The sequence below is a fragment of the Cetorhinus maximus genome, chromosome 28 (assembly GCF_964194155.1).
Source record: "Cetorhinus maximus chromosome 28, sCetMax3.hap1.1, whole genome shotgun sequence".
Classification (NCBI taxonomy): domain Eukaryota; kingdom Metazoa; phylum Chordata; class Chondrichthyes; order Lamniformes; family Cetorhinidae; genus Cetorhinus; species Cetorhinus maximus.
In genome coordinates, this window is record NC_135906.1 from 769,656 (window position 1) to 780,706 (window position 11,051).

At 49.5% G+C, this 11,051-nt stretch overlaps 2 non-coding genes across 2 annotated transcripts; both read right to left on the minus strand.

Moving 5' to 3' along the window:
- Positions 1-5,202: 5,202 nt before the first annotated feature.
- Positions 5,203-5,392, minus strand: LOC144669175 (U2 spliceosomal RNA). The gene has a single exon (XR_013573618.1). It is a non-coding gene; the product is annotated as a U2 spliceosomal RNA (small nuclear RNA).
- Positions 5,393-9,492: 4,100 nt separating this feature from the next.
- Positions 9,493-9,682, minus strand: LOC144669173 (U2 spliceosomal RNA). Its single transcript, XR_013573617.1, has one exon. It is a non-coding gene; the product is annotated as a U2 spliceosomal RNA (small nuclear RNA).
- Positions 9,683-11,051: the final 1,369 nt, after the last annotated feature.

The window sequence follows — 11,051 nt, forward strand, 5'->3', positions numbered from 1 at the left end:
ATTAATCCTTGTCTCTCCAAGGCCAGATATATTCTGCCCCTCAGAATTCTTTCTAGTAACTTCCCCACCACTGAGGTTAGACTGACTGGCCTGTAATTTCGTGATCTATCCCTTCCTCCCTTTCTTAATAATGGAACAATTTTAGCAGTCCTCCAGTCCTCTGGCATCACACCTGTGGCCAGAGAGGATTTGAAAATTATTACCAGGGCCCCTGAAATCTCTTCCCTAGGCTCCCTCAACAGCCTGGGATATATCTCATCCGGGCCTGTGGATTTATCCATTTCTAAGGCCGCTAGACCTGCAAGTGCCCCCTCGCTCTCTATGTTAATTTCCTCTAATATTTCACAGTCCTCCACCCTGATATCTGTATCTGCGTCGTCCTTTTCCATTGTGAAGACCGACGTAAAGGATTCATTGAGGACTGCACCCATGTCTTCCGGGTCCACACACAGATTACCTCTATTATCCCAAATTGGCCCAACTCTTTCCCTAGTTATTCTCTTCCTCTATATATATTTAAATAACCCCTTTGGGTTTTCCTTTATTCTACCCACCAATACTTTCTCATGCACTCTCTTAGCTTTCCTAATTTCCTTTCTAAGTTCCCTCTACACTTTTAACACCCCTGTAAGGACTCAGCTGTATTGAGTCCTCGGAATCTGCCATAAGCTTCTCTTGTTTTCTTCATCCTAACCTTTATGCCCCTTGACATCCAGGGTTCTCCAGGATTGGTTCTCCTCACCCATTGTCTTTACAGGAACATATTTGCCCTGTGCTTTTGCTATTACCTCCTTGAAGACCCTCCACTGCTCTGACACAGTTTTATCTGCAAGTAGCTGCTCCCAGTCCACTTGTGCCAAATCGCATCTCATCTTAGTAAAAAAAGCCTTTCCCCAGTTTAGAACTTTTATTCCTGGCCCAACCTTATCCTTTTCCATAACTATCCGAAATCTAACTGAGTTATGGTCACTATCTCCAAAATGCTCCCCTACTGATATGCCTTCCACCTGCCCGGGCTCATTTCAGAATATTAGGTCCAGAACTGCCCCCTCCCTTGCTGGGCTTTCTACGCACTGTCTAAAAAAGTTCTCCTGGATGCAACTTCAGAATTTTGCTCCCTCCCTACCTTGCACACTGAAACTATCCCAGTTAATATTTGGGTAGTTAAAATCCCCTACCATTACTGCCCTATTATTCTTAAACTTCTCTGAAATTTGACTGCATATTTGATCCTCTATCTCTCCCTGACTGTTTGGGGGCCTATAGTACACAGGTCATATCTGACTAATTAGATTGAAGTTTTTGAGGAAGTAACAAGTAGGATTGATGAGGGTGGTGTAGTTGATGTGATACACATTGATTATAACAAGGCTTTCGACAAGGTTCCACATGGCAGACTGCTTAAAAAAATAACAGCCCATAGGATCCAGGGGAACGTAGCGAGCTGGATACATAATTGGCTCAGTGGCAGGAAACAAAGGATGGATGTTTTTGTGACTGGAAGGCTGTTTCCAGTGGGGTTCTGCCGGGCTCAGTACTGGGCCCCCTGCTTTTTGTGGTCTATATTAATGATTTAGGCATAAAAGTAGAATGATTAAGAAGTTTGCAGACAGCAGAAAAATTGGTTGATAGCGAGGAGAGTTGCTGTGGACTGCAGGAAGACATCAATGGACTGGTCAAGTGGGCAGAAAAGTGGCAAATGGAATTCAACCCAGAGAAGTGTGAGGTGATGCATTTGGGGAGGTCAAAAAAGGCAAAGGATTACACAATAAATGGGTGGAGACTGAGAGGTGTAGAGGAAGTGAGGGGTCTTAGAGTGAATGTCCACAGATCCCAGAAGGTAGCAGGACAGGTTGAGAAGGTGGTTAAGAAGGCAGATGGAATCCTTTCATTTCTTAGCGGAGGCGTAGAATATAAGAACAGGCAGGTTATGCTGGAAACATTAGTTAGGCCACGACTTGAGTACTGTTTGCTGTTCTGGTCACCTTGTTACAGAAAGGATGTAATTGCATTCGAGAGGGAACAGAGGAGATTTACCAGGATGTTGCCAGGACTGGAAAATTGCAAATATGAGGCTAGGGTTGTTCTCCTTGGAACAGAGGAGGCTGAGGGGAGATTTGATTGAGATGTACAAATTTGTGAAGGGCCTGGATAGACTGGATGGGAAGGGCCTATTTACTTTGGCAGAGAGCTCATTGACGAGGGGATATAGATTTTAAATGATTGATAGAAAGATTAGAGGGGAGATGAGGAAAACCTTTTGTCACCCAGAGGATTGTGTGGGTCTGGAACTCACTGCCTGAAAGGGGAGTAGAGGCCGGAACCCTCAACTCATTGAAAAGGTGTCTGGATATGCACCTCAACTGCCGGAAGCTGCAGGGCTACGGACCAAGTGCTGGAAAGTGGGATTAGGCTGGGGGGGGTTCGTTCTTCAGCCGGGGCAGACACGATGGGCCGAATGGCCTCTTTCTGTGCTGTAAACACTCTATGATTCTACGTTACATTCAGACGGTTGCTATGCAGCCATTCACACCTCATCTGGACACATCTTTTGTTTCTTTACTTTACCCATTACCACTGCCTTTGGCTTTTGTACCATGAAACATTTTATCCTTTAATGTCTCCTGCCCTCCACCCTATCACACACCTTCCCTTTTGTTCATCGACTCTTTCCACCCCAGACCAACTCCTATTGGTCCAAATAAAATCGGCCTTCCTGGTAATAAACCCATGAGTTCTGTCATTGGTGGAGATTGTGGAGATTGAGGCTGGTTAATTGGTTCAACGTTGCTGCTTCTGGTCTCATTGGTGTCAGGTGAGTGCAGCTTGTGTGTATAAAAGGTGCTGCTCGGTGGCTGAAGGGATGGTTGAGTTGTTTGGTATCATGGGGGATTTTGTAGTGAGGGTTTTGTTCCCAGGGCTGGTGTTAGTTGGAGCTGTTTGTGGCTCTGATACTTGGCAACTGTTTCTAGGCCAGAGGTTTCCATGGAGCAGAGTCAAAGCCACCCCTGTGCCTCAGACATTCTCTCCTCCTGGGCCTCCCTTTGGTTACCATTTCCGTGTGTCTGAGGGTGGAAGTGTGTCTCCACTGCAGACTGTGATGGTGCAGTGTGGAGAGGACAAGCTGTTGCTCAGGGTCCAGCTGGATTTATTTGGAACCAGGCACCTGATCAAAGCTGCTGACCTGACCCTGCGGACAGCAGGTTGTCGGACAACCAGGATCTACTCTCAGAACCACACTGCCCTCTTTGACTATGGACTCCATGAGTGTGGCAGCAGGTTGCAGGTAATGGGAATCCTCAGCTCTTGCTCTAAGCTTGGGCTGTAGGTTGTTTCCCACTCTTCATTCCAACAATGGGTGAGATGTCAATGATATTGAGGAGATAGCTGTCTCCTGCTTTATAAAACTACAAATTAGCTTTCTATCTTGTATTGTACTTTACTTTAACTGGTCCCTGAGTCTCTCCAACCTATGACATCAGCCCCATTGGTCTTGAACCTTCTCTTTGGATCCTCGAAGCTTTGCCTTTTGTTGTTTTGAGGATTTTCAGCTCTATTCCTCTCATTCAGATCAATCGACCTGGAGGTTTCAGTCCAGTTTAATCGAACCAGGTTTAGAATAAGATGTGATGAAAATTTGCTTTTTCAATAAAATTTGGATAGCTTGAATTTCCAAGCAATCGTGGGATGTGACTCCAGCTTTCAGAACTAAGCTGAAGTGTTAATTTTTTCAAAGGTTACTGATAAATTAGTACTAAACTTTTATATTATGAAAAGTGAAGTTGCAACAAGATATGGGAACAATGGAATTTACCTGTAGAGGGGATGAGGCTGAGTCAGTGGTGAAGACATCCTAAGATCTTTCACAAATGTGAGAAGCCTCCAGCCTCTGCATCAAGTTCCTGTCTAAAGGAACCAAGGATGTGTTAACTCGTATTGAATTCTCCTGTCCAGGTGGTGTTGCTTTGCCTGGGTCTGTACAAATCTGTTTTTTAACTGTTGCCTTAATGAAGGTGTCACTGGGAGCCAGTTTAATCAGAATTTTGGGAGTTCTTATAGTAATTTGTAGACCTAATGGATGTGCTTAATCTTTTCTTTAAATGTTTACATTTTTATCTAAACCTCCTGAATTTGTGGCAGTCTTTGCTGTTCCTGAATTCCGGGCACTGATCTCAAAATAAAATGAGCGACAAAGTTTGGGTTGCCCATTGTAGACAAGGTAGCCACGGCTTCCCCCGATAGCAAAGCTGGAAGGAGGATGGAAGATGGCTCCCTTACCGTCGGTCTTGAGCGTGACCTTAAACTGGCATTTGCTGGTCCAAATCCCGATGGCATCTCTAACCTTGGTGCAGCTCCCAACCTTGTCGACGTACCTGGTGAGGAGGGTGAACACGTCGGCGACAGGGACGTGGGGGTTGTAGAGATGCACCGTCACCACACGGTCCCGTTGCAACGGCAGAGCAAAGAGCGGCTCCACCGTCAGGATCTTCATCTCCGGCTGGTCTCTCTTCTCCTCAAACACCTTCAGGAACTTGACGCAGGCAGCAACATTCCTGAAGGTCACGTCGAAATATCCAGCGCTGGGGAAGTCTCGCAGGGAGTAGATCTCCTCCGCTTCAAATCCACACGCCTTCAACAGGATCCGCTTGATGAGGAAGGCCCGATCCATGGGTGCTCCTCCTTCACTGTCCTTCACCGTGACCCGAACGGTGTTACGTACCCCCTGGTTTGGGGCTCCTTTGGTTTTAGCCATCGCTTCACTACAACTGATCTTAGGCAAAAGGCCGAGAAGCGATAACCCAGAAACCCATGCGCCCGTCCCGTCTTCCTCGGCCTCCGGCTTCACCATCCGTTTCGCTGCGTGTGGCCGAACACGGGCTGAAGACCCGACAGCCAGCATTGAGCATCAGGACCTTTCTTGCTTGATGCTGCCTCCCTGAAGCAGCGCCTGCAACAGCCTCAAAACCCAACAGGGGGCATCGTCCAGTCCCGGGCTCTGCCCTGACAAGCAGCACAAGTGCACACCAGCAGCAGCCCTGCAGTTGCACCAAAATCCAACAGGGGGCATCACTCAGTCTGGCACCAATGAGCCTGTCCTGCCACTCAGCACAAGTTCAGTTCAACCAGATCAATGATGGAAAGCAGGACAATGCTCTGAATGACTTTTTCTTCTTTTCAGTTTCCCTTTCACCCTGTAGAGGGCAAAACTGCACCATTCCTGAAGATGCTGCAAAACCAGGTCGATGTGTGGAGTGGACGGAGAAAGATCCTGATCCATCTCCCTGCTCCAAAAATCAATTTAATATTTGGTCCCCAGATAAGGGACGTATCAGATATTAAACTGATAAGAACAGATTTTTTTTTAATGAAAAATATACTTTATTCATAAAATATCTGGAAGAACATTACAAACATTTCAAAATCACCATCACAAAACTACAATCAGATTCAACTTTTACACATGGATCACTAAGTGTATCAATAAAATCAATGAATATTACAATCATTTCAATCTGGTCAATGCAGACAATCAGACAAAGGTATTGGAGTTATCAACATACATCATGTTGCTCTCTGAGGTGCTTCAATACAATTAGTATTCACTGCAGACATTCATTTTCAGCTGTACAGCCCGAGGGGCTCTCAACATTTCCCAGCCCCTCGGTGCCCTATGGCAGAATGGTCTAAACAGCGACCCTTCCCCATTGCGCCATTGCGGTGGCTGCCCCAAGCTTTAGTGCGTCCCTCAGCTCGTAGTCCTGGACCTTGGAATGTGCCAGTCTGCAACACTCGGTCGGGGACAACTATTTGCGCTGGAAGACCAACAAGTTTTGGGCAGACCAAAGAGCGTCTTTCACCGAGTTGATGATCCTCCAGCTGCAGTTGATGTTTGTCTCGGTGTGTGTCCCTGGGAACAGCCCATAGAGCACAGAGTTCTGTGTCACAGAACTGCTCTGGATGAACCTCAACAGCAACCATTGCATCTCTCTCCAGACCATCTTTGCAAAGGCACAATCCACAAGGAGGTGAACAACGGTCTCTTCCCCACCACAGCCACCTCGAGGGCAACGTGCAGAGGGGGTGAGACTCCTGCCGTGTTGTGGATTCCCTCCCCAAATCCCTTCTTGAGAGCACATTCAACATGTTTGTCCAGACTCTCCCATGTACTGTCATCAAAGCCCTATGTAATGGAGGACAGGAAGGACTGGGACTCCGTACTGTCTGTGGGCTTCACGTCATACAATCCGACATAAAAGGATTTGCTGATCCTCAAAATGTCGGACTGCGATGACTTTACTGAACCGTCTTCTTCCTTCAGGCTGCTGATCACAGAGCTCTCTGTGTGTACCTTTTGGAAGAAGAAGTGTGAGCACATCTCATCCTGCTCCACGGAGCGGACTCTGGAACGGAAGATGATCTTGGAGGCCTCCGAGGCAAAGAGCGAGGCTTGCTGGCTCTTCACCTCTTGGAGTTCCTCCTTGACATCGACCCCCATCGACTGCAGCAGGAGCAGATTCTGCATGTTTTTCTGGAGTCGGGACATTTCCCTCTGTTCCTTTCTAGCTTTCTGGGTGCCTTTGAGGATGAAAAACCTCTTGATGTTTCCCATGATCACTTCCCATCAGGGTGTCAGGGACTCAAAGAGGGGTTTCACGGTTCTCCAACCTTTGTAATCCCTCTTGAGTTCCTCAATGTTCTCTGGGGTTAGCAGTTGCACGTTTAGCTTCCATGTCCCCCGGACAACCCTCTGGTCTTCCTGTAAGTGACAGTCAGCCAGTAGGAGGCAGTGGTCAGAGAAGAACACCGGCTTGACGTCAGTGGATCTGACTGCGAACGCTTGGGATACAAATAGCAAGTCTATCCAGGAACGGTTTTGGACACATCTGGCTGCGACCAGGTGTATCTACGCTGCGCTCCGTATGCAGGGTTGCTGAAGGCGTCGTGCAGCTTGGCATCCTTAACTGTTTCAATCAGGGATCTGGACGTAGCGTCCAATGTGCTGTCGGCCCTGCCGGATCGTCCAGCCGCATTGATGATGCAGTTGAAGTCACCGCCCAGAATGACCGGCCTGGAGGTCGCCAGCAGCAGTGGGAGCTGCTGAAAAACCTCCAGCCGCTCGGCCCCTTGTGATGGGCCATACACGTTAATTAACCGGAGTGGAGCGTTCTTGTACATTACGTCTGCTACGAGGAGTCGCCCGCCCACCACCTCCTTAACCTCGGAGACGGTGAAGTTGCCTCCCCACAGCAGAATACCCAGGCCGGAAGAACGAGAGTCGTTTCCGCCCGATCTGATCGATGGCCCATGGGACCACCATCGTGACCATTGCCTGTAGGAGCTGAAGTGCGGTATCACACACTCCTGCAGAAACAACAGGTCAGCTTTGACCTTGGCAAGGTAGTCCAAAGTCGCAACACATCGCATAGTAGATTTAATGCTACGCACATTTATGGATACAATCTTTACACCTATTTTAAAGCATTTAGTCTCTTACCAAACCTGTTGCCTCTGAGAGTCCCAGACCTTTGGTCTGCTCCTTCATACCCATAGTGTTCACAAATCGCCTCACTTTGGATGGGCTGAGGAAACTGTCCTGAACCTCCCCATTGGAGATGTTCTGCTCAGGTGGCATCTGGGGTTTCGTGCAGAGAACTGGATTTGAAATGTCCTCTGTTGGAGAAGCTTCTCCAAACCTCTCCCCCTCTGGGGCGTTGCTGCTACCGTCTTCCCGGAGCTGGGGTGCGCTGAGCGCTTCACTGCTCCCAGATTGCTGGGGCTGGGGTGCGCTGGCCTCTTTGGGTTGTGGGCAAAGTTGGGGTGCGATGGTCTCCTCATTGTCTCCAATGTTCTGGAGCTCGGGTGTCTCACTCTACAACTCCCTAGAGCTTTGCCGCTTCTTCTGTAGGTGCCGCCCTGGCACATCTTTGTCCGAAGAGCAGCTGCCCTTGTCATCCGCGTCGGATGGGAGACGCCTCTTGCCACTTGTCTGGGAAGTGGCTTGGTCCCTTCTTAGCCCCTTCTTCCTTTTGGCTCTCTTCACCGTCCGCCACTCCCCCTGCTGATTTTCCACTGCTGCCTCCTCCTCCATTGATTCGCTGTCCTGAGGACTGGGAGGTTCAGGGGGTAGTGCTGTTGATTGGCTGTCTGCTGCCTCAATCTTTTCCTCCACCTTGTCTCTCTCTGCGTCCTCCTTTGTCCCGTTGTTCTCACTGGGGGCCATGGTGGTTGGAGTGTTGCAAGTGTCCTTGGTAGTAGTGACACAAAGCATTTCTTCTGCTTCCCCCTCATTGGCTTTGGCTGCCTGTGCATAAGTGAGGCAGCATTTGGGGCAGGTCCTGTAGAGGTGACCTGCCTCGCCACACAGGTTGCAGCACTTAGTCTGTTTGCGGTCCTTTGTCTGGTGCCCTTCCTGTTTGCAGTTCTTGCAGAGGGCGGTGCTGCAGTTGGCCGCCACATGACCAGACTTGCCGCATGAGCGACAAAGTTTTGGCTGCCCAGCGTAGACAAGGTAGCCACGGCTTCTCCCGATAGCGAAGCTGGAAGGAGGATGGAAGATGGCTCCCTTACCGTCGGTCTTGAGCGTGACCTTGACCTGGCGTTTGCTGGTCCAAATCCCAAAGGTGTCTCTAACCTCGGTGCAGCTCCCAACCTTGTCGATGTACCTGGCGAGGAAGGTGAACACGTCAGTGACAGGGACGTGGGGGTTGTAGAGATGCACCGTCACCACACGGTCCCGTTGCAACGGCAGAGCAAAGAGCGGCTCCACCGTCAGGATCTTCATCTCCGGCTGGTCTCTCTTCTCCTCGAACACCTTCAGGAACTTGACGCAGGCAGCAACATTCCTGAAGGTCACGTCGAAATATCCAGCGCTGGGGAAGTCTCACAGGGAGTAGATCTCCTCCGCTTCAAATCCACACGCCTTCAACAGGATCCGCTTGATGAGGAAGGCCCGATCCATGGGTGCTCCTCCTTCACTGTCCTTCACTGTCACCCGAACGGTGTTACGTACCCCCTGGTTTGGGGCTCCTTTGGTTTTAGCCATCGCTTCACTACAACTGATCTTAGGCAAAAGGCCGAGAAGCGATAACCCAGAAACCCATGCGCCCGTCCCGTCTTCCTCGGCCTCCGGCTTCACCGTCCGTTTTGCTGCGTGTGGCCGAACACGGGCTGAAGACCCGACAGCCAGCATTGAGCATCAGGACCTTTCATGCTTGATGCTGCCTCCCTGACGCAGCGCCTGCAACAGCCTCAAAACCCAACAGGGGGCATCGTCCAGTCCCGGGCTCCGCCCTGACAAGCAGCACAAGTGCACACCAGCAGCAGCCCTGCAGTTGCACCAAAATCCAACAGGGGGCATCACTCAGTCTGGCACCAATGAGCCTGTCCTGCCACTCAGCACAAGTTCAGTTCAACCAGATCAATGATGGAAAGCAGGACAATGCTCTGAATGACTTTTTCTTCTTTTCAGTTTCCCTTTCACCCTGTAGAGGGCAAAACTGCACCATTCCTGAAGATGCTGCAATACCAGGTCGATGTGTGGAGTGGACGGAGAAAGATCCTGTTCCATCTCCCTGCTCCAAAAATCAATTTAATATTTGGTCCCCAGATAAGGGACGTATCAGATATTAAACTGATAAGAACAGATTTTTTTTTAATGAAAAATATACTTTATTCATAAAATATCTGGAAGAACATTACAAACATTTCAAAATCACCATCACAAAACTACAATCAGATTCAACTTAAACACGTGGATCACAAGGTGCATCAATACAATCAATGAATATGACAATCATTTCAATATGGTCATTACAGACAATCAGACAAAGGTATTGGAGTTATCAACATACATCATGTTGCTCTCTGAGGTGCTTCAATATAATTAGTATTCGCTGCAGACATTCATTTTCAGCTGTGCAGCCCGAGGGGCTCTCAACATTTCCCAGCCCCTCGGTGCCCTTTGGCAGAAAGGAGTTAGACAGCGAACCTTCCCCATTGCGCCTTTGTGGTGGCTGCCCCAAGCTTTAGTGCGTCCCTCAGCACGTAGTCCTGGACTTTGGAATGTGCCAGTTTGCAACACTCGGTCGGGGACAACTCTTTGCGCTGGAAGACCAACAAGTTTTGGGCAGACCAAAGAGCGTCTTTCACCGAGTTGATGATCCTCCAGCGGTAGTTGATGTTTGTCTCAGTGTGTGTCCCTGGGAACAGCCCGTAGAGCACAGAGTCCTGTGTCACAGAACTGCTCAGGATGAACCTCGACCGAAACCACTGCATCTCTCTGCAGACCTTCTTTGCAAAGGCACAATCCACGAGGAGGTGAACAACGGTCTCTTCCCCACCACAGCCACCTCGAGTGCAACGTGCAGAGGGGGTGAGACTCCTGGCGTGTAGGAAGGATCTGACGGTGGGGGGCCTTTCTCACCACCAGCCAAGCCACGTCTTGGTGCTTGTTGGAAAGTATTGGCGTTGAGGCATTCTGCGAAATGACTTTGACAGTCTGCTCGGGGAACCATCCCACAGGATCCACCCTCTCCTTTTCCCTCAGGGCCTCTAAGACGTTACGTGCTGACCACTGCCTGATGGACTTGTGGTCAAAGGTGTTTCTCTGCATAGATTTCTCCACCAGGGACAGGTGGTACGGCACGGTCCAACTACTTGGAGCGTTCCGCGGCATCGTGGCCAGACCCATCCTTCGCAACACCGGGGACAGGTAGAACCTCAGCACGTAGTGACACTTGGTGTTTGCGTACTGAGGGTCTACGCACAGCTTGATGCAGCCTCACACAGTTTGAGGGCTTGTTGGGCACATTTTTTCCCCCTTTATCTAGAGGCTTGTACATCGCGTCCCTGCGGACACGATCAATTTTCCACCTCCAGATAAAGCGGAAGATGGCTCGGGTGAGCGCCACCACGCAGGAGTGTGGAATGGGCCAGACCTGCGCCACGTACAGCAACAGCGAGAGTGCCTCACACCTGATGACCAGGTTCTTACCCGCAATGGAGAGGGAGCATCGCTCCCACATGCCCAGTTTTCTTTGCACCATAGATCC